At 47.0% G+C, this 25,603-nt stretch overlaps 1 protein-coding gene across 1 annotated transcript in view; it reads left to right on the forward strand.

The window, feature by feature from the left end:
• Window positions 1-1,972: 1,972 nt before the first annotated feature.
• The window catches only part of NTMT1 (N-terminal Xaa-Pro-Lys N-methyltransferase 1), a 217,742-nt gene continuing 194,111 nt past the window's right edge, over window positions 1,973-25,603 (forward strand). The window contains exon 1 of the mRNA XM_061604474.1: window positions 1,973-2,089. The gene's annotated coding sequence lies outside the window, so the exon portion shown is untranslated. The remainder of the gene's footprint in view (window positions 2,090-25,603) is intronic.

A 25,603-nucleotide genomic window follows, 5' to 3' on the forward strand; every position in this document is an offset into this window, starting at 1 on the left:
CACCATAAAAAAGAAAACACACCCAACAGCCACAGAAAGCTTTGGCAGCACACTAATGACAAACAATATCATATCGGTCTATCAAACGCCAGGGATAAATCTCTACCTGGCGCCAAAGAGATGTCAATGAAGGTGCCAAGCAGACCTCGCTGGGGAGTGCATTCCACAAATGGGGAGCCACAATGGAAGAAGCCCTGTCTCCTTGTCACCACCCTCCGAGCATCCCTCAGAATTCAGCTTGAATCCTGCAAGCATTAAAAGAACGAGCTGGTCCTGGAAATCATATCCATTCATGCCACTCCCATTCATTCATTCATTCATTTATTCATTCATTCATTCAATTCCGCCCTTCCTCCTCACTAGTATAGTGGCAAACTCAGAAGTGCAGGGTCCCTTCATGATAGTCACAGCCACACCCCTTCCCCCCTTTTTTTGCTGCTGGGTTGAGAATTAGATCCATGTTAATGCCTTCTCCCACTACAACAAATGTCCCTAGGAGCCAATCAGCATGAAAGCAGAGAGTGTTTCCTACTGAGAAGAGTCTTCTCAGAAGCATGTTAGGAGACTCTTCTTAGCGGCCAACACATTTCCTTTTCATGCTGATTGGCTCATAGGATGCTGGAAACATAGGGACCCTCTTGGGACTCTGTATCCAAAAAAGTCAGGGGTCTAAGATCTCCTGAGCCCCTGGACCATTACACCCTTGTTCCTCCCAAAAGAGGCCAGGGCAGCAATGAAGTGCTTGAATGAGCAAAGGAAATCACACAGCAAATGAACTCCTCCCCCCCTGCTATGCGGTTTCACTTGTTCTGTGTTGACCTCTGTTACGAAATCAAACTTGGCACCCTGAGTGTTTTGACTGTGTTAGATCACATTCACACCATACACAGAAAGCACTCTCTTATACCACTCTAAAACAGACAAGGCTTCCCCAAAAGAATTCTGGGAATGGTAGTTTAAGGGTCCTGGGAATTGCAGATCTGCGAGGGGTCTCCTAACAACTCCTGACAACAATATATATATTTTGCAACCCTCTGAATGTAACTTGTTGTAACTTGTTTTTAATAATGCATCCGTTACTGTTGCAACCCACCCTGAGACCTATTTGTGAAGGGCGGGCACTCAATTTAACAACAACAGTTGTTGCCACCCGTAACAAACTACAGTTCCCAGGATTCGGTGGACAAAGGCATTATGAGTGCTTTAAATGCACAGTGTGTGGATGTGACCTTTAGAAACAACCATGATGATGTATGTAGACTTTGTCAGCCCTGTTCTCTGTCATGCTTAGCCCTGACCTGGCACTAGATATGCTCGGAGGAGGAACCAGACACCCCCACAGGTTGAGGACCTTGAGGAGCAGGGTGGGAGGAGATCTACTGCAGAATCCTTGACGCTGTTAGAGGAGGAGGAGGAGGCACCAGCCCTCAGTCCTTGTGCATGCCGGCCCCGAAAGATCTAGGTCCAAGCCAAAGAGCAAAGACACAGTATGTGTCTACAGACCCAGAGTTGTCATAAGCAGAGCCTGCTGGACCAGGTAAAGGAGGCCCATCTAGTCCAGCCTCCTGTTCTCCCAGTGGTCAACCAGATGCCTCAATGGAAAGTGTACAAGCAGGACCAGAGTGCAGCAGCACTCTCCGCTCCTGCAATTTCCAGCAACTGATACTTGAAAGTGTACCACCTCTGATGATGGTGGCAGAGCATAGCCATCATGGCTGCTAGCCACTGACAGCCTTCTCCAGAAGTTTGTCTAATCCTCTTTTAAAGCCATCAGCCTGGTTCTTGAATGAAAGGGGGCTCTCCTCTTGAGTGAGGGGTCTCCTTGTGAGTCAGGAGCATCCTGATGAGTAAGCAATCCCTGAAACTCACTCACTACCAACAGCTGTAGTTAGGGTGTGGTCTATGAGACCATTCTTTTGAATCTTCCTGCTGTTAGAAATTGCACAGGTCTCTGGTACCTGTTTCTAGTTCCTTCATGGTGTGTGTTGCCCAAACTCCCTGGGATCCTGACCTTGTCTCTGGATCACATTTTGGACCTAGCCTGTTGGCTTGGCAGGACTGTATTTTACCTGCAACCCTACCTGTGTTGGTGAGTGTTTTGCTAAGAAGTTTATGTCTTTTGGGACTGGGACTGAACAATGCGGTGCATCAGGGTTAGGGGGGGTGATAAAATTCCATTCAGTTTGCATTTTAAGCCAAATCTATCTGATTTGCACTTTCTGAAACAATGCAAGAACTGGAACGCAGCCAAGCTTTGAAATTTGCTCTTATTTGAGTTTTGCAATGCAGTTCACCAACCAAAGAATGTTTACAAAAATGCATATGATAGGGGAAAGTGTGTGTAAAACGAACATATGATTGAAAATTGCATACAAAAATGCACTATAGGATAAGAAGTTATTTGCAAAGATGTGTATGTTAGCCAAGGCTGCCTACAAACGTGTGTTTATTAGAAGAAGTTAGCACTACAATGCTGGATAATTTTCATGAGAATATGTGTTTTTTTTTTAAAAAAAAATTGCAATTCTTAAAGTGAATTCAAGATTGGAATGATGAGAAACTGAAACTGACAAATCCTTCCATCCATAAAATCAGGATAGGCCTACCGTGAAGGGTTGAGGAAGCAGCCAACAGGATTTGAACATGGCTCTTAGGCTCACTGCAGCTCCTTCTGAGGAAGGGAGAGTGGGGCATTGTGGGGGTGAGGTGACCCCAGAGATTACTTGTGCCACTGCTGTTTTTAAGAGATTCAAGAGACTTAGAGGAAGTGGTGGCGGCGGCAGAAAGGCTATGAGGACCCTTTTCTCGGGATGGCATTGGGAGGCGAAAATGGTCCTAACACGAGTGAGCAGAAGAGAGGGGATTGGGGAGGCAGCATCAAGGCGCAAGGATGGCGGGGGGGGCAGAGGAGCAGGTGCCTCACCTCAGGTGGTGCAGTATGTTGCTCTGGCCATCGCTTTGTGTTGAGTGAGCGTCTGCTTTGCGTGCAGAAAGCCTGGTGTCCTCCCTCTTTTGTGGTACTAGAACACACCAGGATCACTCGATGAAGCTGCATGTTGGAAGATTCAGGGCAGACTTCTTCACACAGCGCAAACTGTGGAAGAGGCAATGATGGCCTTTAAAAGAGGTTTAGACAAACGCGTGAAGGAGGGTAAGGCTCCTAGGCAGGATGGCAATGCCACTGTTGGAGGCAGTAGGCTTCTGAATGCCAGTTGCTGGAAACTGCAGGAGGGGGGGAGAATGCTGTTTTGCTGAGGTCCTGCCAGCCTGGCGCCACAGGGTGGCCAGGTCAGGCTGTGGCCGAGGGCCCCTTGAAGGGCCCCTCTTTAGGGTGGGTGGGTAGTGCTGCCTTCTGCAATCTGTGGCAGCGTTGGCTCTTGACCCTGCCAAGGATTGCAGGGAGGACGCTCCCAGGCAACCCCTGCTACCTCTCAAGCCTGCAATGGCCACCCGCACACCCCACCTACGTTTCCCTTGAAGTAAATGCTGGCTGTACTGCGGGTGCATGCCTGGCATCAACCAAGGTGGCGCCCGAGGCTTCCTTAAGGGGCTGATACCCCTGCTGCCATCTTGGTTGGTGGCAGGCACGTGCACACAGTGCAACCGACATGGGGTGTGCAGGTGGGTGCCGGGGCCCAGGGCAGGCTGGTGCCCGAGGACTCCTGCATCCCTCGGTCCTGCTTTCTGGTGTCCCACTGGGGCTTCTTGGGATGCTGGACTAGATGGCCCCCCTTGGGCCTGATCCACCAGCTAGGCTCTTAGAAAGTGATTTTCCAGGAACGAAGACCCAAAATAAGGATTCCATCCTTGCTACATAAGAACAGTAGGAGCACATGAATTAGCAACGGCAAGTTTACTGTCACACTGTTCCAGAAGCCAGTGGCAAAGGGATAGCTGCAGATTAAATGAACACAAACTAGGGATGGAGCTCATTGCCTAGTTCCGATCCGCTTGTATTCCAAGAGCCCTTCGTTCAATCCCAATCTGCCCTTTTTTTCTTCCCTCTTGCTTTGGCACTGGCTGATTTGATCCACTGGGTTTTTTTGGTGGTGAAAAAAAATTACGTAATTTTTAACATAAATGCTTATGTAAATCCATGGAAGTTAATGTGTAATAGCGATTGTAATTACGAAGATAATTATGTAAACTCAGGAGGAATTTTTTTTTAAAAGCGGTGCTCTTTACAGCCGCTGCCCGCTGCAAGAAATCAGTGCCGGTCCGAAAAGACAGCAGACTGTTGGATTCAGTCAAAATCCGGTACGAAGTCCAATTTAGTGGGTATTCTTCTCCATCCCTTGTTGTAAACCGCCCAGAGAGCTTCGGCTATGGGGCGGTATACCAATGTAATAAATAATCCCTAACACACTTTGAAAAAATGAAACAGACTGCCTTCAAGTAGATTCCGACTTATGGCGACCCTATGAATATGGTTTTCATGGTAAGGGGTATTCAGAGGCGGTTTACCATTGCCTTCCTCTGAGGCCGAGAGGCAGTGACTGGCCCAAGGTCACCCAGTGAGTGTCATGGCTATGTGGGGATTCGAACCCTGGTCTCCCAGGTCGCAGTCCAACACTCTAACCACTACGCCACACTGGCTTTATCCATGTCTAATGATTGGTGAGGATGTTAGACAGGTTTTGGACAGTGCTTGCTGGCTTAAGAATATGATTTCACAAGCCCCTGTAAATGGAACAACCCTGACCAGTACTCCTCCGAAGCAGCAAGTCCTACTGAATTCAGTGGAGCCTACTGCAAGGTAGGGTTGGAAGGCTTTGGCAGTTTTGGTCCTCTCTGTTTCTCATTTTTCCAATTTTAAATTCTGCTCTCTACATTTCTGCAGGCATTTGCAATTTTTCTTTTAAAAAACTGCATGAAAATTCTCCAGCCACTTAGTGCAAATTTCTCCTATTAAGCACAGTTTTCTAGGCAGTTTTGACTTGTGTAAACATTTTTGCAAGCAGTTTCTGCTAATATAATGCCTTTTCACTAATGTTGATGCACACTATCCCCTGTATATATACATGTTTGTAAACATTAGTTGGTTGGGGAACTGCACTGCAAAATTCTGGTAAGACCGAATTTTGAAGGCTACCTGAGTTTTGGTTCTGATGTTTTGCAAAGTGCAGATCTGATAGATTCGGCTTCAGATGCAATCTAATTTCTCTCACCACCCCTCCTCCCTGGTAAGTGGAGGAAAGAATTGCAACTCTAATCCATAAGTGGTGTGTATATTTGGTAAGGCTCTTAGTCTGAGCAAGTCATTTTGGATGAGTTGCAACCTTTTTTTAAAAACATATTTTTTGGAGGAGACCTGTTGGCTGGCAGAAAAAAAGTTACCCCTTTCCTTACCTGTCTCTGAGCGTTTCTTTGGTTTTTATTCCCTGCAACATTCCCCCCCTTTTTTTTTTGCAAAGGAGCCTTTGGATTGGCTGCTGTTTCTATGGTTACCGAAGCTCTTTGCAAGGGGTGCACATGCAGGCAAGGGGGGCAAAGTGGCTGAATGGCAGGCGCTGGGTGCTTTGAGCAACCAGAAACAAGAGTCCCTCCGGATCATGCAGGAACTTGACAGCGGAGGGGCTGTGGCGAGCGTGTATATTTGAGAGTGACAGGCCAAAAGAGAAAGGAGGAGGAAAAGAGAAGGAAGACCCAGTGTGTGTGTTGGATACCAGGGTTGCCCCCAACAGGTTATTTTCTGAACAAGATTTTCGAGAAAATCCAGATCAAAATTGTTCATTGGTGGTGGAAAGAAACAGACGGGCGATTGCAGGATCGGGTGGTGGAATAATTCTTGTTAACAGCTTGAAAGCACTATAGAATACACCAAAGCCCTCGACGTGGAAAAAATGGGTGTACCCTGCATGGACTTGTAATGAGAGAAAGTTGGATAAGATAATATTTTTAAGATGTGAAAAACACGAGGGATAGGAAAAAGAGAGGTGTGCGATACATGGTAGAAATGGCCAGACCTGTCAATGTCATTTCCTCATTTTCCCCCGAATCGTGAGTTCCATTCGCCTTATATCCGCACCAGTTTGCCTTTTCCCCCTCAAAAAAAGTCTGCACAAAAATGTGTGTTTCACGTGCCATTCTCCTAATGCACATTTTTGCCTGGTGTGTACACATCTGTGCAAGCATTTTCCCCAATATAATGCTGTTTTGCATATTGTTTTAATTAACAGGCATGGTTTTGTGCACACATTTCCTGAATATGGGGGGGGGTTGGCATGTAGTTTTGGGTTGGAGAACTGCATTGTAACCTCCAGAGAATTGTGAGCTTTGAGGGATAGCCGCATTCCAGTTTGGAATGTGTGAATTCTGAACAAATTTCTCTCCTGTCTCCTAGTAGATATATAGATTTACTAACCTACCCATCTTTGTATGCCATGTTCCCTAACATGCCCCATTTTTGCAAAGCAGTTGCCCCTTATATGACGCATTTGTGTATGTTTCCACTAATACATAATTTTTTATGCACACTTCACACTAGTGTATCTAGTGTTTTGCACCCACTGCTTGGCTGGAACATTCTCATGCAAAACTTGGAAAAGGATAAATTCTGAAGGATGGCTGGGTTTTGGTGCAGGTGTTTGGAAAGTACGAATTAGGTACATTTGCCTTTAAATGTGAACTGAATCTTATTGTCAGCTGGTGTGTGAGTTAACCCCTTTCCCTTGTAACTTGCTTTTGGGAAAACAAGAACCTAAGCAGAGCCTGGCGGCTGGATCAGGCCAAGGAGGGCACATCTAGTCCACCCTCCTGTTCTCACAGTGGCCAAGCAGATGCCCATTATGGGAAGCTGTAAGCAGGACCTGAGCGCAACAGCAACTCTCCCTTCCTGTTTCCAGCTACAGGTATTCAGAACCTTCCATTGTTTTCAGGGTCCCAATCCTGATTAGGCCTCATCCCGATGAAATTTACTTTAAAAAAAGCCAATCATGCACTTGTTCATTTAATCAGTTGACTTCTCAACAGAGAGCCAAGTGACTGAATGTTCACTGAGTTTTTTTTTTTTATAATTCAATTAAACCAAACTAGGTGAACTAGATTCATCGACCAACAACATTGTGATCGACTTGAAAGGTGCGCTCATTGGGAAGCAAGGCTCTTTTTAAAAAAGTGTTTAAAATAATTTTAATACAAGTCTTTACTAAAACTGCAGTTGGCAAAAGATGTCTTAAAAGAGGCATACTTAGCGCTCTGTGAGTGAGAGAGAAAAGGGAGGGAATAAACTTCCCCTGAGAAGTTGCCTGCAGTGAAACCTGTGTGTCGTCTAAAGCAAAGCATGCTTTTAAAATTTGCTGTTTTCCCCCCTTCATATGCCAAATCAGTTGATCAATTGACTAAGACCTGGAGCTTATGTGTGTGTTTACTTGGAAGGGGGTAAGAGCATCTGCTCTGCATGGAGAAAGTCCCAGGTTTGATCTCTGGCATCTCCAGGTATGGCTGTGGCTGAGTAAGAGAGCACCTGTCCTGCATGCAGAAGGTCCTGGGTTCAATCTCCAGTGGCTTCTCTGTATGAAACCCTGGAGAGCCACTGCCAGTCAATGTAGACAGTATCAAACTAGACAGACCCAAGCATCTGACTCAGTAAAAGGCAGCTTCCTATGTTCCTATTTAATACAGCCCTTCATTCAGAACTATGAGGACTAGAATCTTTATTTTTAGGAGAAGGGCCACAGCTTGGTGGTAGAGCACCTGCTTTGCATGCAGCAAGTCCCAGGTGCAGTTGCTATTGGCACCTTCAGGTAAGGCTGGGAAAGGCTCCCTGCCTGAAACCCAGAAGGCAGGGCTGGCGCCAGAGGGTGGCCAGGATGGGCTCTTGCTGAGGGCCTCTGTGGCCTACAGGGGCCCCTGAAGGGCCCCTCCTTAGGGTGGGAGCTCCCATTCTGTAATCCTAGTCAACTCCCAACCCTGCTGCAGATCGCAGAGAGGGAGATCCCAGGCACACCCCTATACAGACCGACCGCCCCACCTCTCTCCCAATGCTATGTGTGTTGCATGTGCAATACCCACCATCAACCAACATGGCGCTGGAGGTAGCATAGTGCCCATGTGTGCCGTCAACCAAGATGGCGGCAGGGGCATCAACCCCTTAAGAAAGCCCCTACTGCCATCTTGTTTGATGGTAAGCATGTGCGCACACAGTATTCATGTGAGGCGATGGGAAAAGTAGGTGGGGTGTGCAGGAGCCATAGGCCCAGGAAGGCTGGTGCCCAAGGGCCCAGTCATGCCTGGTGCCAGCTTTGGTCTTACCACCGTATAGCCCCACCCTGAGCATGTGGACTCAACTCCCTCTGAGTTCTTCGCAAAGGGGTGGGGCGCCTACCGGCCTGGCATTCACACAAGGGATGGTGGGAGTTGCAGTTCAGCAACATCTGGAGAGCCACAGGCTCCCCGTTGCTGATTCCTTGTGAGGAATACTCAGGTTGCTCAGCCTTTGATGAAACAGAAGCGCAAGAATGTAAGAAGAGCCCTGTAGGTGGATCAGGCCAAAGGGGCCACATCTAGTCCAGCATCCCATCCTCACAGTGGCCAACCAGATGCCTCTGTGGCAAGCCTGCAAGCATCCAAAGAGGTGCAGGGAAGACTGAACCTGTTGGGAAAAGGAGCCCCTGTGTCTCGCTTGCGCCAAGATGCAACAGCTCTGTCTAGGTCAAGGATTAGGGAAGGAAAGATCTGTCCACTTTTTCTCTTCCTTCCTCGCTTTTCCCAACTTAAATTCAACTCACATTTCTGCAGCAATCAGTGTTTCATTAACAAAAATAATCTTCAGGAAGATACTTTGGCATTTTGGTGTTGCTTTCTCCTAATAAACATGTTTTTGTCTGCAGTTTTGATGAGTGTACACGTTGCAAGTCATTTCTCCTAATATAATGTGTTTGTGTATGTTATTTTCATTTGTTTTTATGCAGACTTTCCCCTACTATATGCATTTTTGTTTGGTTGGAGAACTGCATTGTAAAATTTGGATAAGTGAAAATGAAAAGGATGGCTTTGTTTTGGTCCTCGTATTGTTTCGGAAAGTGCGAATTAGATAAAATCAGCTTTAAATGTGAACTGAATTGAAATTTCTCGCCCATTCCTAGTCAGGGTTAATGATTGTAATAATTGAATTTAATTCCTGCCTTTCCGCCCAAAGGGGCCCAGGATGGCAAATGCATCAACAAAACAATTTAACAGCAAAGAAAACCATTTTAAAATTGCATTTGCAATTTTAAAAAATTCTTTCATCCTTCCAGATGTTGCTGAACTACAACTCCCATCAGCCCCAGCAAGCATGGCCAATGGCCAAGGATGATGAGGTCCCCCCACATCTGCTCTAAGGCAATGCACAAGGTCCTCTTTAGGACAGCACGCTGGAAGCATGAAAAGCTGATGTGCAACAGCCGTGTGCCTCCTTGCTATGCCTGGGATTTATTATGGTCGTAATTCGGGGATGCATGGCTGCTTTTTCAGCAAACACCAGGTTTTATTAGTCTGTTTCTCTCTCAGTAGCTCTTCCAGCCAAAGCATGCAACAGCTTTTAAAATGTGAAGGAGTACAGTATTACTTACACATGACATGGGGAGAGAAATTCAATTCAGTTCGTGTTGAAAGGTGAACCTACCTGAATTTGCATTTTCTGAAATATCATGCAGACAGCAAATCAGCTGCCTTTTGAAATTCACCCTTCTTTGAATGTTGCAATGCAGTTCTCTCGCCAAGTAATGTGTACAAAAATGATGTGCGAGGCTAAAGTATACGTATCTATATTTCTATCTATATGTCAAACTAGCATATGAACATGCATTAGGTAAGGGAAAGTTGCTTTGCAGAAATGTCTTGTTAGGCAAAACGGCCTACAAAGATGTGTATATTAGGAGAATAGGATGTACATAGCTTCCTATGCTCTTAATGATGAGGACTGGAAACTTAGCTTATTTAAAGGGAAGGGCCTCAGCTCAGTAGCAAAACATCTACTTTGCATGCAGAAGATCCTAGGTCCTTTTCAGTGCCCTGTCAAGACTTTTCACTCCAAGCGAACCTTCTGTAATAAAGATCAGAGCTTGGAAGATTACTTTTAGAAAGTAATAAATTACAGTTACAATTACTTGGACCAAAAAGTAGCAATTACCGTTACAATTACAATTGCTCTGAAAGTAACTGATTACTTTTTCTCAAAAGTAATCACTACAATTACATTTCAGTTACTTTAAAAAAAAAACTCCTACAAGGTGCTGGCCTTGGCTGCTGCACATCTAAGAAGCCTAAAACAATATTAAAAATAAACACACACACACACAGGGGGTAGTAGAATAAAAAATTTTATCCATAAGATTAACATAATGGCATAACAGAATCTCACATCCCCCCAAGCAATGAAGATACCCCAACTCTTGAAATCAAATTTTACACTTGAAATGCTTTTATAATATGTTTCTGTTATGTCTCAAAAGAACAAGATGCTCAAAGAGCATGTCAGACAAGGGATGTCTTTACAGTCATTACGTTGCCACCAGTACTGAACAGGCGTTCTACTGCGGCGCTTGAAGGCATGCCTGTGTTGTGCTGCAAAAAACACCGCAGCACACGTGGAAAGCCATGGAGTGATGACACTTCCCTGCTGGGAGACCTCAGGTACCTCACCAGTTCCTCCTCAGCAGTGTCCACTGCTGACTTCTTGCCCTGGGGCAGAAAGTTAAAGAAGTCATCTTCTAAGTCATCTCCTTCCTGGTCTTTATCTGAAGACTGATCACTGTCCTCATTAAGTACACCCATCTTTATTTCAGCTTTCAACAAGGCTTCCATTGTGTATCTAAGAAAGAGAGAGGATATGTTAACACATATATGTTAGGAAACCATCATCTGCTCTTCATTTCCTGATGCTTGTCATGTCTCCTGGTTCAGGGTCCAGCCTGAGCCTGTGGATGATGACATGGAAGGTAGGAAGGTGACCAAGTCACCACACTCATGGGGCAGCACAGCAGACCCTTAAGGATTACCTGCAGCAACCCAAGGTTGTGATGAGGAGCCCCAGGAAGAAAAGGCCCAGCCCCTGCCTACCACCTTAAGCCCTCTGATGCCTCCCTTGAGACAACATTTCCCTTGGAGTAATCCACCCAAAGGGCTTCCCTAATGTTCTTACTTGTTGGTATGGGTGGTGGCCTGACACGATTCCAGCCAATCTAGTTTGAAGCGAGGGTGTAGGCAGGCTGCCAGAAGAAGCCTCTTGTCCTCCCAGATAGCTGCAAACCGCTTTCTTAGGGCTTCGCGCACACCTCTCAGCAGCTGAAAACAGTATGTGTACCTCTCAGGTTTGTTTTCCAGTCCTTCTAACTTGTGGTCCAGATTGCAGAGCGTTGGTAGCAAATACCCCATGAACATGCCGTTCTCCCGTTGCAGGATATCTAGGGACTGGGCTAGTGGCTCCATAATCTCTGTGTATTCCTGTACCACTTCAATCTCAGCAGCTGTGATCCTGGACAAGGAGCAGCGGTCCATTATGGCATGCATTTTTAGTGGCACAGTTGACAGGAGCTCATGTAGTTGCTTCAACTCATCAAAGGTGGAATTCCACCTGGTCTTATTCGGTACCTTCAGATACACACCACATTGCGCACGGATATACTCAGCAATCTGTGCTGACTGGTTCTGCTTGGACCACAACTTGCTGCACTTTCCCATCAAGGAACGAAACTGTTTCTTGAAAGGACCAAGAAGACTACTTTTGGAGGAGTCAGAAAGCATGGCCTCTATGTCTTGTGTTGCCACAAGGTTGAGGGTGTGGCTAGCACATCTCTGGTGTGGTGGTAAAACAAAATCCTCTCCTGAGTCTGCAGCTTCTTCCTCTGCCTCAGGTCCTGTGTCCAGGATCTCACAGATAGGCACAAACTCCACCTCAGCCTCCTCCTCCTCCTGGTTATCACCATCATCGTCACTGGTGCCTGCAGCTTCCACTGGTTCTTTGGCCATGAAAACTCTGAATGCTTTCACAAAGTTGGAGCCATTGTCTGTAGTAGTGCACATAACTTTGTTGTGGATCCTGTACTGCACATGTACATCATGCAGTGCTTTTGAAAGGACATCGTATGTATGGCGCCCCTTCAGATGCTTACAAGCCAAGGCCCCGACCTCACGTTTCAGGGTAGTTGGGTTGATCCAGTGGGCTGTTACCCCAAAGTAACTCTTCTTGCCATTGGTCCAACAATCTGCAGTGGTTGCTATATATGCCACAGCACCCATTCGGTTTGCAAGAGTTTCTCTCATGTGGCATGCTCTCTTCTCAATTCTGTCTCTCAGAGTCTTGGCACATATGATGGTGAGATCTTTGGGGAGTCCAATGCGAACCAGATTAATGAATGATGGTTTGTCCACAGTCTGAAGTGGTAATGTCTCCTCTACAATGAAATCAATTATTCTCCTGTCGAGATTGCTCTGGGTGACAGGCTCCCTGCCAGATCCCCACCTCTCAAGGGTTGTCTGCTGCTGCTTCAGCATTTTGGGAGGAGGGGTGTCATGCATTGGTTCAGGAAGGCCACGTCTCCTTGCCTTTATTGCTTCTTCAATTGCTCTCAGCTTCTCAGGGTGTGCCCTCTGAGGAAGAAGAACAAAGCATGAATCCAAGAAAAAATGGAAGAGGAACTTCACAATTTAAACATAAAAAGACAATGGACACTCTTTGAGGACCAGCATGACAAAGGCTTACCTCAAAATGTTTCTTCACATTGGATGAGGAGGAAACAGCTGATCTCAGATTTTTGATCCTTGGAAGGCAGTAATTGTATCGTACAACAACATTTTTCCCACTCTGGCTCACAAATGTACAAGCTTTCTCAAAGCCAAACCATGGTACTTGCTGTTCTGCAGATGTGGCTGTGGGCAACTGGCACTGCTTCATGCCCTCCTCCTCCTCATGCACAGGGCTCCTTTCTGAACCTCACTTTCTAGTTTTGCCTCCTCAGGATCAACAAGCTGTGACTCAAGTGGCCGCACTAACTGACTGCTGCTCTCAGCAGCAAAACCTGCAACAGGCGTCTCTGTAATAAACAAGAGATAATGCTCCTATATGGGTGAACTTCAGCTGTGATGTGCCCCCATCTCTTCCCCATGCTGCAAGATGCCCCAGTCAGAGTGGAAGTAAGCAGGTCGATAGCACAATTAAAAGAGATCCTATTTGCATCATTTTTGCTCACTGAATAACCCTGCCTGGGCCAGTCTAACCTACTATCTCACAGGGTTGTTGTGAGAACAAAATGAGACTAGGGTTCAAATCCCCACATAGCCATGAAGCTCACTGGGTGACCTTGGGCCAGTCACTGTCTCTCAGCCTCATGAAAACCCTATTCATAGGGTCACCATAAGTTGGAATCAACTTGAAGGCGGTACATATATTTTTTATTTTGAATATGATGATTATGATAATAAATATGCAGCATTTCAAATTAATTCTGTATGAGAAGCATTCCATGCCAAGCTTGGAAAACCAAGGATGAGGTATAAAATGTAGACAAAAATACTTTTGACAAAATGCCGTTTATCTTTTATATCTATATTTATAATTAGCAATACAGCTGAATGATGTATGTAAAGTATTTTTTCTTTCCCTTTTCTTTTTTATTAATATTTTAGTACTACTGCTAAAGTTCTGATGAAAGAATAAAGCATTCATTAGCCAAATTCAAATGATTAGAACACATCACATAAATTCCACTGAAGTTGGAGTTTTTGCCATAGAAAATGAAAAAAGCATATAACCTATGATAGCCCAATAGACAATCAGAACTAATATAAAACCCTGTTGCTTCTCATTTGCAAATCTTGCAAGATCTAAGGTAACTCTAGATCATGTGAGTTCAGGTGATGCATGTTATGTACATTTGTATAGATATTAGCAGAGATTGTCAACAGTCTATCTCTCTCTGGGACTGGGAATCTCTCTCTTTCTCACAGAACATGAGTTTGAGAGCTGGGGGACTGAGAGGAGGAGCTGCAAGGACCCTAATTCTCACCTCATCTCTGCCAAGAACAAAAAAATCAGCCTTAAGCCATTTTTATATGCCTAATGATTTATCATTATTATTATTATTACTGAGACAGTTTTTGTCCCAAATACAATTCAGTCTTGTGATTAAACAGGACAAAAATACAAATAAAAAGAAAGATGGAGTTCAAATAAATATACAATAAAAAGCTAGCCAGCATTTTAAAAGGCAGGAGTGCTCTGTCTGGATAAATACAGCACACAGGTATGCATAGGAACAAGGGGGAGAGTTCAAAAAGGGGGGGAAGAGAAGTAGGCCGAAGTTTCAGAAGTGCCTTGTGATTGATGGGGGGGTGGCAGCAAGGCAAGGAGAGGCAGTGGGAGGGGCAGAAGGAGCCACGGGGGGGCAAAAATGCCATGGGGGGCAGAAGGGGCCGTGGGGGGCACACACACACACACAAAAATCATCGTCACTCACCTCCACAGCTCTTCACCATTCTGCTGCTGCTTTCTCCTCTGTTGTCCTTGCCCTGGCTTTTTCCTCCGGCGTCCATTTTTTCCTCTCAGACGCTAGCAGGCCCTGCCTATTCACCTCTTCCCTCGTGCCTCCTAACACAGATCACGAGGGAAGAGAGAGTCTGCGCAGAGGTCCAATCAGTGTGAGGCACATGTGTTAACCAATCACAGCCAGGAGCTGACTTCCCCTTGTTCCCGCCCCCAAGTAACATCCAACCTAATGTGGAAACATTAAAGTTGCAGCTGAAAAGTAGGGAAATTACTAGTCGTTTCGTTACTTGCCAAATGTAATGGAATTACCCACTCGTTATTTAAAATTGTAACTAATTACAAGTAACTCGTTAAAAATAACGAGTTACTTCCAAGCTCTGATAAAGATGCCTGTCAACCTGCCAACCCACTCATAATGTGTCCCTGTATTAAATCTGGCCTCAAATTTTATTGGTTTTGCTGTAATTTGATTGGCTTTTCCCCCCCTTTTGGAACTTCAGCCATATATAATATAGTATCCTGCCTTGATATAGTCCTACGAAAGTGTGGGTTATAAATACACCCGTAAATAAATAATTAACCTCCTTTGAGAACGATAGTTGGAAAGCTGGTTATAAATCTACAAGACACAGAAATATACTCTGCAATGTTGAGCATGTGATGGGGAGGGTCCCACTGTGGCAAGGTTTTTACAGCTGGGCGGTGCTCCTGGCCCTGATCCTGGCCTGTTGTCTGCAGAGAAGACTGGTCCCTGAGGCTACAGGCATCCCTAGCTTAAAGGAAATGGAGAGGGTAAAGAATGGGAAGGTCAGCTCATGGCTTAGCAGTTAGTGACGTTATCCTGGATCAAGCCGTAGTGATGAGGGAATTTGCCCATTTCAAGTCTTTTCCGCTTCTCCTTTTTCCAATCTTAAACTCAATTCTCCACATTTCTGCATCAGTTTTGCGATTTTCATTTCTTAAAAAAACCTCATTGAAATTCATGAACATTTTAGTGCAGATTTATCCTAACAGGCACCTCTTTGTCTGCCATTTTACCTAACGTTCAAATTTCCAAAGTTATAGTTTGCTTCTTACTCTTTTAGTTGTCATGCTTTCACCTGGTTTGTTTTGTTGTATATTTTAATTAAGGAAGTTTTGAATGTTTCAGTTGTAATTTGGTATCTTAAGATGTATGTATTTTATACTTGATTTCATGCTGTAAACCACATAGAAGCCATTTTGGCACATAAGCAGTATATATAATACTAATAATATTTTTGCAAAGTGATTTCTTCTAAAGCAATACACCTTTCTATGTTTTCACTCATGGAGGCATCTGCAGGCACACTTTACCCTAATATATGTCTGTCTGTACGCATTCCTTGGCTGGAGAATTGCAAAAGTCCAGAGAGGTGCAGATTTCAGAGGGCAGCTGAATTTCGACTTGCACTTTGTTTCGTGAAGGCGAATGACATAAGCTTGCATTAAAACGTGAACTGAATTTCGATTCATCCTGAACTTTGGCTTGCAGAACCTAGCATTGAGCAATGCTGTCTTTTAGCAGCGTGTGTGTAGGCAGCTTGCAAGCATGTGAGTCAGGGGACTGAGCCCTAACTGGTTTCCTGTTGCCCGCTTTCTTTGTTTCTTCTCTCTTCCTTTCTTAGCTTTCCGAATCGTGTCTTTTTCTTCTCAAAGATTCCCGGCTTTCTCTCAATTTGCTGGAGCCTTGTAAGACTGCAAAGCTGCGTTTGGCCGGCTCCATCTCTTTGCCCCCCCCATAGTCTTCTCCTCGGGTGGATGAAAGCAAGACGGGAGAAAGGGTGGATGGAGGCCGTCACATAAAGACAAGTCCCAGCAGGTGATCTGGAAGCCGGATCCGCTTTTGCACCTGAGACACCTGGCCTGTCTCTTGGATTAACTGTGCATGGATTGGGGGGGTGGGGTTTGGAGGGGAGGGATCAGTTTGCCTTGCCCGGTTGCAGCTGCTTGTCCTTTCAGGGCAAATGGAATTATCCTGGTTCTTTGTAAATTGAGGTGGGGTACGGGAACCTGGGGAGGGTGGGTGCAAGGAGACCTAGCCAGGAGGAACAGGTGTGGGCAGATGGAATAATCTCCTTAGGGCAGATGAAAGAACCCACTTCCCATTCTAGTCTGGAGGATGCTGGGTTAATTCTGTTCTGAAATCTGTTGAAGGCACTGTACCTCTGAAGGCCAGTTGCTGGGAATCACACGTGGAGAGCGTTGCTCTGGTGCTCAGATTCTGCTTGCATGAGTTTCCCATTGGGCCATCTGGTTGGCTGCTGTGAGACAGGAGACTGAAATGGCCACTGGCTTGATCCAGCCAGGCTCTTCTTGTATTCTTTGTTTATCTATTAATGTATTTGTATGCAGCTATTTCATTAAAAATGCCTAAGTGGTTTAGAACAAGTTCAAAAAAATATATCCATAAAACACTCAAGATGCGAATAAAAATAAAGGCCGGATATTGCAAAGATGCATCTTAATTGCCTGCATAAGCCTGGAGGAACAGAAAGGTTTTCAACAGGTGTTTAAAAGTTAAAATGGAAGGCGCCTGCAGAATCTCTGTTGGCAGAGCGTTCCAGAGGACTGGGCCGAAGACACTGAAGGCTCAATTTCATGTCGATGTTAAATGTGCCTCGCCAACTTGGGGGATGTGCCCTGTGGTCTATCCCCTTCAATGACTAATAGCCATGGTGGCTGATTCTACCTCCACCCATTAAAGGTCTTGGACTCTTTCTGGTAACCCGAAGATCACCGATAAAATAATGTGTTTAACTGTAACTGTGTTTTAGCGTGTTTTAAACTCTTTTTAGAATGCTTTTCTTTCTTTCTGTCAAATTGTTTTGTTCATATATCTGCTGCCTTGGGCTCCTTCAGGATGTAAATTTAATAAGTAATAACAGTTTATTATTAGGTTATTCCACAGTCGAAGGCAGTATGCTTCTGAACACCAGTTGCTGGAAACTGCAGGAGGGGAGAGTGTTCTTGCACTCAAGTCCTGCTTGTGGACTTCCTATTGTGGGCAACTGCCTGGCCACTGTGAGAACAGGATGCAGGATGAGATGGGCCCCCTTTGGCTGCATCCAGCAGGCTCTTCTTACGTTCTTGTTGATGTCAGTGGGTCTACTCTGGATGCCTCTGGCTTTTGGCACAACTACACCTGTGGAATCTGCTCCGGCAAGTAGATCATAGCCCCTGGTTTTAGATGGCTTTATAAGGGCTGAGACAAACTTGTGGAGGATCAACAGCTGTTTGTGACAATTAGCTCATTAGAACCTCCTTGTTCAGGGGCAGTGGATCTCGGAAAACAAATGGGAAGGACTGATGCCTTGATGCCCTGCTGGCGGTCTTCCCAGCCGTTGGAAGGAAAAGAGAAACCTGGGGCAGATGGCTCTTTTGGCTTGATCCAGCAGGGCCCTTCTGGTGTCTGTGTAGGCGGCACTGATTGGCTGGCTGGCGGCGAGTGATCGATACACTTCTGAATTGCCTGCTTCCTTTAAAAAAGAATGTAAAATCTCCCCTTCCTATTTCTTCTTGACCTTGCTGAGAGTGAGAAAAAAATCCACAGTGGCACCTCCTGGAGGGGAGGGGAGTTTTGGCTCTGCCCTCCACCCTTCGGCCAGCCTGCTTTATTATCGTTCTTCTCTCTTGATGGCTCGATTGGAGACGGAGGGGTGGTTTGGGTATACAATGACACCTGCTGTTAGGCAGCACAGGGCGTGTGGAAAGAGCAGATCTCCTGCTCTCGGTTTCCTTTTAAATTGCCCATCTCTGCTCACAGCTCCTCAGAAACGCCGCTTGCAGGGGTTGAGGACCAGCAGGAACAGATGCCGCCTCCCTGCCTGGCGGCCCTCTGGACAGCCCTCGGCACCCTTGCAAATGATGCATGTTGCTGGGCGGGCAGGCCAACCACTCAGCCAGCTGTTGATTTCTAAGGGGAGGTTCTGGGGCTGAGACCCTTACTCCCCAAGGAGCTTCATTTCATCTTGGCTTTTCTCTCTCCCTCCCTCCTGATTCCACTTCCACAAGACCTCCCAGTACTTGATCCCAAACCGAGGGTTGGTTTATGCGCATAGGAAGCTGCCTTGGAGTCATTGGTCCATCTCATTCAGTACTGACTGGCAGCTGCTCTCCAGGGTTGTGGAAAGTGAACATCCCCAGTCCTAACCTGGAGATGCTGGGGATTGAACCCTGGACCGTCTGCATGCAGAACAGATGGTCTACTACCAAGCTACATGCGCCGAGTTCATTAATTAATTTTGAAGGTGTTGGGTGGTGCCGTGGCTGGCTCCGCTTCTCTTTCTCTCTTCTTCACCCCCGCCCAATGAATTTCCCTGTTGGAAAGCTTGGTTTGGTAAGTTATGGGGGTGTGATAGATGACCATGTGGGGACCCAGGCTTGGGATCTAGAACCTGAAAGGTCTATAACTGGCTGGAGTTTTAACTTAGCAATGCTTGCTCCCCAGTTTCCCTTGACAGGCACAGAATGGGACAAAGGCATGCCAGGAAAGCCAGTGCGATTAGTAATAGGTTTGGTAGAATCCTAGAATAGTAGAGTTGGAAGGGGCCTATAAGGGCATCAAGTCCAGCCCCCTGCTCAGTGCAGGAATCCAACTTAAAGCTTCCCCGACAGGTGCCTGTCCAGCTGCCTCTTGAAGGCCTCTAGCATTGGAGTTTTAACTGAAGTTCAGATCCTGGGAATCAGGAGGCTGTTAGAAAAGCCTGTTAAAGAAGGAGGCGGAGCCTGTTAGAGAAGGAGGTGGAGCCTGGTGGTGCTTGGCAATTTCTTTTAAAAATAGAGAAAAGGACTTCAGCCATGTTATCTAGCTCTACCTTCTCCAGCCTGGGGCCCTCCAGATGTTTTCGACTACGACTCCCATCTGTCCCAACCAGTTTGGCTTGCCCGTCACCTGGGGAAGGGCTGTCGCTCAGTGGTTGAGCACTTGTTTGCATGTAGAAGGTCCCTGGTTCAATCCCCAATGGCATCTCCAGGTAGGGCTGGGAGAGAATCCTGTTTGGAACCCTGGAGAGCCGCTGCCAGTCAGTGCAGACAGTACTAGGTGAGATGGGCCAATGGTCTGGCTCCTGATCAGGGAGATTCCTATGTGAAGTTTTATGGGGAGTGTTGTAGCTCAGTGGCAGAAGGGCTGGGCGACAACCCTCTCTGAAGCCCTGGAGAGTTACTGTTGGTCAGTGTAGACGAGGGGTGGGGAGCCTGCAGGTCACATTTGGCCTCCCCATCCTCCCTATGGGGTCACTTTCCAAAATCATGCCTTACCTGCCTCACACCTGATGTCAGCCCCAATGCCCATAGGCCAACTTGGACAGGTGGGTGGGACCACCTGACTGTCCCGCGTCTGGTGTTGTGATGTCAGATGATTGACATATGAGTGGTCCTGCCCACCTGTCAAAGTTGTGGGGTGGGGACAGGGAGGGAAAGGTCTGGCCCACTGAGCCAAAAAGTCCCCCACACCTGGTGTAGAGCAAAATGGGCCACCCGTCTGACTTGGTATAAGGCAGCTTCTTATTTCAATTATCCTCTTATTCTAGCCCCATGAGGACTGGAATCCTGTTTTATTTTGAGGGAAGAGCCATAGGTCAGCAGCAGAGCACGTGCTTTCCATGTAGACGGTCCCCGGTTCAAGTCCCAGTGCCTGCAGGTAAGCCTTGGAATATCCGCTTGCTGAGGGGTGCTGCCAGTCAGTGTGGGCAGTACACAGCTAGATGGACCCACTCGGTATAAGGCATTCACTTCCAACCCTGGTTAGAAGAAGTGGCTCACCTGGAGCTGCCCATGGTGCTGAACTGGCGCCTTGCCCTGGTGAGCTCTCTGTGGGACCAGATCAGGGTATTGGGGAAACCTTTTCTTTTTTTACAGCCCTCGGCGTTTGGCCCTTAATTGCAGGGATTTGGTGTCAGTGACCTCTTTTAGTCTGGCAGGTTGTGTCAGACAGGCCTTTTATCTGTGTTGATGTGCTTTCAGGTTTTTAAAAATATGGTTTGTTACAATTGGTTTGAGTCTCTTATTATTGTTGTTAGGTCGCTTTGGGTCACGTTTGCTAGGAAAGCAACTTAATCTCCACTTCTGCTATAATGGGGGACTTTTGGGGGGGAAATGGCAACCCTGAATAGCAGCCAGTTCTCTCCCCCCCCCGCCGAAGCCTAACCTTGAACTCTGCTATGTCATCATGTAGCATCGCCCTGGATGCTTGTTGTGGAGGGGGGATATGTTGGCTGCCAAGTGTCAGGTTCCTAGAGAGGAAGCCGAGCAGTGATGATGCATTTCAGGCAACTCCATTTGAGAATTTTGCACGCCCCCCCAAAAAAAATCTGGACGATTTGGGACAGGCACAAGAAAGTACAGCGATCCCTTGGTTAACAAATTTCTAGGAAAGAAGCTCCTTTTAGCAAAGTCTTTTTTGGATGTGGAGATGCTTGAGGGCTGCGCACTTTGATATAGCCAGAATGTGGCTTCTTGTCTCCAGGATTGCCGTTGCTGCAGACAGCGCTCTCATGTGTGGCTGCCACGGCGCTCCTTGCCAGGCGCCACAGGTGCCTCTGCAGTAAACAGTGCTTCAGGCGCCTGGGAAGTACTGTTTACTGCAGACGCATCTGCTCGAGTGGAGGATGGCAGAGAGACACCAATCACAGGGTGGCAGTGGTGGAGGCGGCGGCTGCCCCTTGGCTGCCTGCTCAAGTGTATGGAGAGGAGAACTGTGCTCAAAGCTTTAGATTTATCATGCAGAATCTTGCTATAGCAAAGAAAAAAGGCAAGGCCGGCATCCCTGGATGCATTTTGGAAGAAGCCTTCAAGCGGACTGCAGGCAAGGCTTGCCTGACCTGGCCGTTTCATTTCAGACATGCGTATTGTTAGTTTTGAATAAAAAGTTTGCTGAAATGTGTTGAACTGCTCTTTTTGTGTGTGTGTGTGGCGTAGGAAGCCATCCCTCTTCTTTCTCAGGTACCAAAGTTTCTGCAAAAGAAGTAACGTCCGGGAATACATGTACCTTTGTTAATGGAGGTATTGCTGTACTTCACACCGCATGTGGCTAAACTGTGGAATTTGCTGCCACGTGATGCAGCGAAGGACACCAGCTTGGACGGCTCTAAAAGATTAGATAAACGCATGGAGGAGGAGGCGGCTACTAGCCACGATGGCTTATGTTTCCTCCACTGTTGGAGACAGTCTGCCTCTTAATGCCGGCTCTATGTGATCTCTGTTGTACTTCCGTTCATCAGGAATGGGGAACCTTAGGCTTGAGAGGCTAAATGTGGCCCCCTGCCCTCTTCATCTGGCCCTTCAAACTCTCCCCAGGCCACACCCCTTTCTGGCCCCGCTTCACACCTTCCTCGAATGTTTATGCCTGGCTAGAATGTGTCCTTGAGCTCGGATCATGCCTCTTGCTTGCCCAGGTGAAGGATATAAAGGTCCATAAGAGTGTGTGTAGAAACTCACCTACTGTACAAAGGTGGGATTTTGCATTTGTTGCTCCTCCCACTTTTCCTCGGGCCCTGCCCACCACTGGCATCTGGCCCCCGACAGGTTGCCCAGTTGAGAATGTGGCCCTTGGTTTAAAAATGAAAGTTTCTCCACTTCTGCTCCTCCTGTGGAGAATGGTGGTGTGCAACTGTCGGCTTGCGCATGGCCCGAGCAGAGCTCCAAGGTGGCGTCCAGGCTCATACGCAGCTTCTGACCCTGCAGAGGACTGTGGAAATGCCCTGGCTGCTGCCGTTGCTCTGCCTTTGCTGTCTCCCAGCGCGAGGCAGGCTACAGGAACGCCGCTGCAGAGATAGCAGATGATAGTCATTCCTTTTGGCACCTGCTTCCCCCTGCAGGGTTGCTTCCGTCTCCCAAACGAGCTGTCTCAATTGGCCGGCCTGGGTGGGCTGCTCGTGTGGCAGGAGGCTGAGCTAGATACCTTTTCTTCCCCCCTCCTTTGTTTGTTGTCCCTTGAACTCTACTGTCCTGTGAATTCTGAGAGTTTAGGTGCAGTTGGTCGCACAGAGAGAGAGAGGCATTAAACGACCTGAGAGGCAGCAACAAGCTGAAATGCAAAGGAGGGTTTTAGCCTGGGAATTTTGTCAGCCAAACAGCAGCGATAGCTTACCTGTGGGTGAATCTTGGTTGAAGGAGCACACCTTTCCCTGGATGATTGTGCTGAGACTCTGCCTTTACGAAAACAAGAACGCTTGCATTCATTGTAGGAAATGCATACTGGATAGGAAAGATCCTAGTTCTGGAGTTGGAGGCGCAAAGAGCCATGCTTGCTCTTTGAGGTCTGCAGGAGAGAGACACACAAAGGGAAGGGGTCTTCTCTCCGAGGGTGGGGCTTCAAGGAAGGGAGGAGTCAGGAAATGAGGCCTGCAAACCTTGAGAGTATCAGTCTAGCACCTGAAGGAAGGTCAGCACAGGTTAGGTCAGAAAGACAGTCTATGAAGCACAAGAAATGAGGTCAGCAACGACCGCTAAGACTATCGGTCTTGCACCTGAAGGAAGGTCAGCACAGGTTAGGTCAAAGGGTTAGTCTAGGAAGCTATCTACCCTTTCCCCATGCAAACCCCATCAAGCTGAGTTGCATCCCAACACTTGGAACAAATTTAACCCGTTCTGGCTTTAGTACTCTGGGCAAGCTGCTTTCCTTTCCCTGTTTTTGCATCTTGCTTGCTGTGGATGCGTCCTGAATGGCACCCGAATGCTTGCATAGTCCGGCGGTTGCTCTGGCTAACCATGGTTCTAGCCTTCCCTGCAGCCCGTTTCTCCCCCTCAATCCCTTTGGGGAATCTTTTGAGTACACTTTTGTTATCTCCCTTGCACCGTCACCATTTGTAGGGCGATTCCATAAAATGGTGTCCAAAGTGGCTCTCAACTTATCAAAGAAATGACAATTAGTATATCAATTAAAAAAAATTAGGAATAATTTGGAAATAATCAGAATGTCAATAAGTAAATGCCAAAAATATATAAATCCACGCAACATTGTATAAAACAGGGTGGAGAGCTTCAGGCTTCAGGATCAAAATGTTGTTGTTGTTATTATTATTATTATTAAAGTTATAGCCCCTCTTCCTCCCATTATAAAAGCAGACATTAAAATATATTAATACACAAAATCCTTAAAAACAAATAGCCTTCCAAACCTCTCTCTCTGACTCTGGGCACCCTCTCTAAGTCATACCCAGGCCATGCCCACTTTCCCCAGGCCACGCCCACTTTCCCCAGACCACGCCCCTCACTTACCCTGCTTTGCATCCCCCTTGAGTGTTTACACTGGGCTAGAATGTGCCCTTCAACTCTAATTGCACCTTGGGGTTTCCGGGATGGAAGACAGAGGGGGGGCGAGTATGTAGAGAGTTAACAAAAGTAAAATTCCCACTAGTTGCTCTGTCCACCGCTGGCATCTGGTCCCTGGGAAGTTGCCCAGAAGGGAATTTGGCCCCCTGGCTGAAGAAGGTTTCCCACCCCTGGCATCGTACAATGTGAATAAGCCAGCCTAGTTGAACAGCTTAAAACTAAAGATGCCCGGCTGAATTTTAGAAAGAAACAAATTTGTTCCCAGAGCCGGCCCAGCCGCTACGCAAAGTGAGGCGGCCACCTCAGGTGGCAGGTGCCGAGGGGCAGACAGCAGAGAGAGCGGTGTGTGCCCCCCAACCTTTTCTGCACCCCCTAAGCGTCTCCTGCTGTCCCCAGGTGTAGTGGGATGTTGGTGCCTTGTTGCTGTTGTCAAAGTAAGACTCAACATCCAGTCCAGTTGGTTTCTGTGGAATGGGAGGGCACCATTTTGTTTTATGTCTTGGGCATCTTATGTATTGCTGTGAATGTGATGTACTCATTTCCCTCTTGCCATGTATTCTTATGCATGGTGAAGCAATGAGGCTTTTCCACAGTTCTCCAGGGATGAAGTCATAGCAAGGAAAGCAGGCATGGACTTCCTACTGAGCGATCCCCCCCCCCCTTTAAGTGACCTTTGGTCTCTTCCTAGCGAGGTTCGGCTGGCCCCTTCATTATCGGCCTTTCGTGCACAGGTGAAGACTGCTCTATTCAGATGGGCTTTTAATTATAGTAGTTAGTTTTTAACTTACTTTGTATCTAAGTCACTTAAATTGTTTAAATTGAATATAGTGATGTTTTTTAACTGTTTCTGTTTTATTGTAAGCCGCCCTGAGTTCCTTCGAAAATAGGGCGGGGTATAAATGTTTAAAATAAATAAATAATAAATAAATTTGGGGTGTTTCAAGGCCCAGCCCAGTTGGGAGGGGGCCTGGCAAGGCAACTATGTCTATCTATTACCCCCTCCCCACCAAAGAGCAGAATGCAGTAATATACCCAATATCAGTGCAGGCTGGTGGCTCCATGTCAGCGGGGCAGTGCAATCCACTCTGGGTTTCAGTCTGAACTTTCAAGGCGCTGTGCATCCAGCCTCACTGCCCAACGTGTCGGTTGGAAGCGATGAGAGTAATGAGACCATAGGAAGTGGCCGGCTGGTGGATCAGGCCAGTGGCCCACCCAGTCCAGCAGCATGTCCTCACAGTGGCCAACCAGACGCCTATTCTGGGAAACCTGCAAGCAGACCTGAGCGCAAGAACACTCTCCCCTCCTGTGGCTTCCTGCAACTGGGATTCAGGATACTGCTTCCTGATAGTAGAAGCAGGTCATAGCCATCATGGCTAGCTGATAGCCTCATTCTCCACGGATCTGTCTAACCCTCTTTTAAAGCCATCGAAGTGGGCGTCTGTCTGTAGGTCTTCCTCCGCTCCGTCACTGTGGGCTGCCCCGTGGCAGTCCTGAGTTGGCCTTAATCCCTGTCACACACACCTCAGCACGCAGCCCGGGTGATTGCTTCAGCCAACAGGCAGGCTACTGGAGACCCAGATCCTCGCTAAACCCTGTGTTAGCTGTATCACATTAAAAAACCAGGGTCATCTTTCGCTCACTTCCTCTGTGTCATCCTGCCTTCCCATGCTGGGGGTGCAATGTGGGTTAGTAACGTCTGGCGGCCCCCGTGCCTCTGAAGAAGTTCAGCTAGCCTTTATTGGGGGCCGAGTCTTTAGTGCGGCATACCCTGCCCTGTGGGACTCCTTGCCAGTAGGGGTTCGTCAGGAGCCGTCCCTGCTAGAATGTTAGACGTCTTCTAAA

Source organism: Rhineura floridana, chromosome 20 (genome assembly GCF_030035675.1).
Source record: "Rhineura floridana isolate rRhiFlo1 chromosome 20, rRhiFlo1.hap2, whole genome shotgun sequence".
NCBI classification, from domain to species: domain Eukaryota; kingdom Metazoa; phylum Chordata; class Lepidosauria; order Squamata; family Rhineuridae; genus Rhineura; species Rhineura floridana.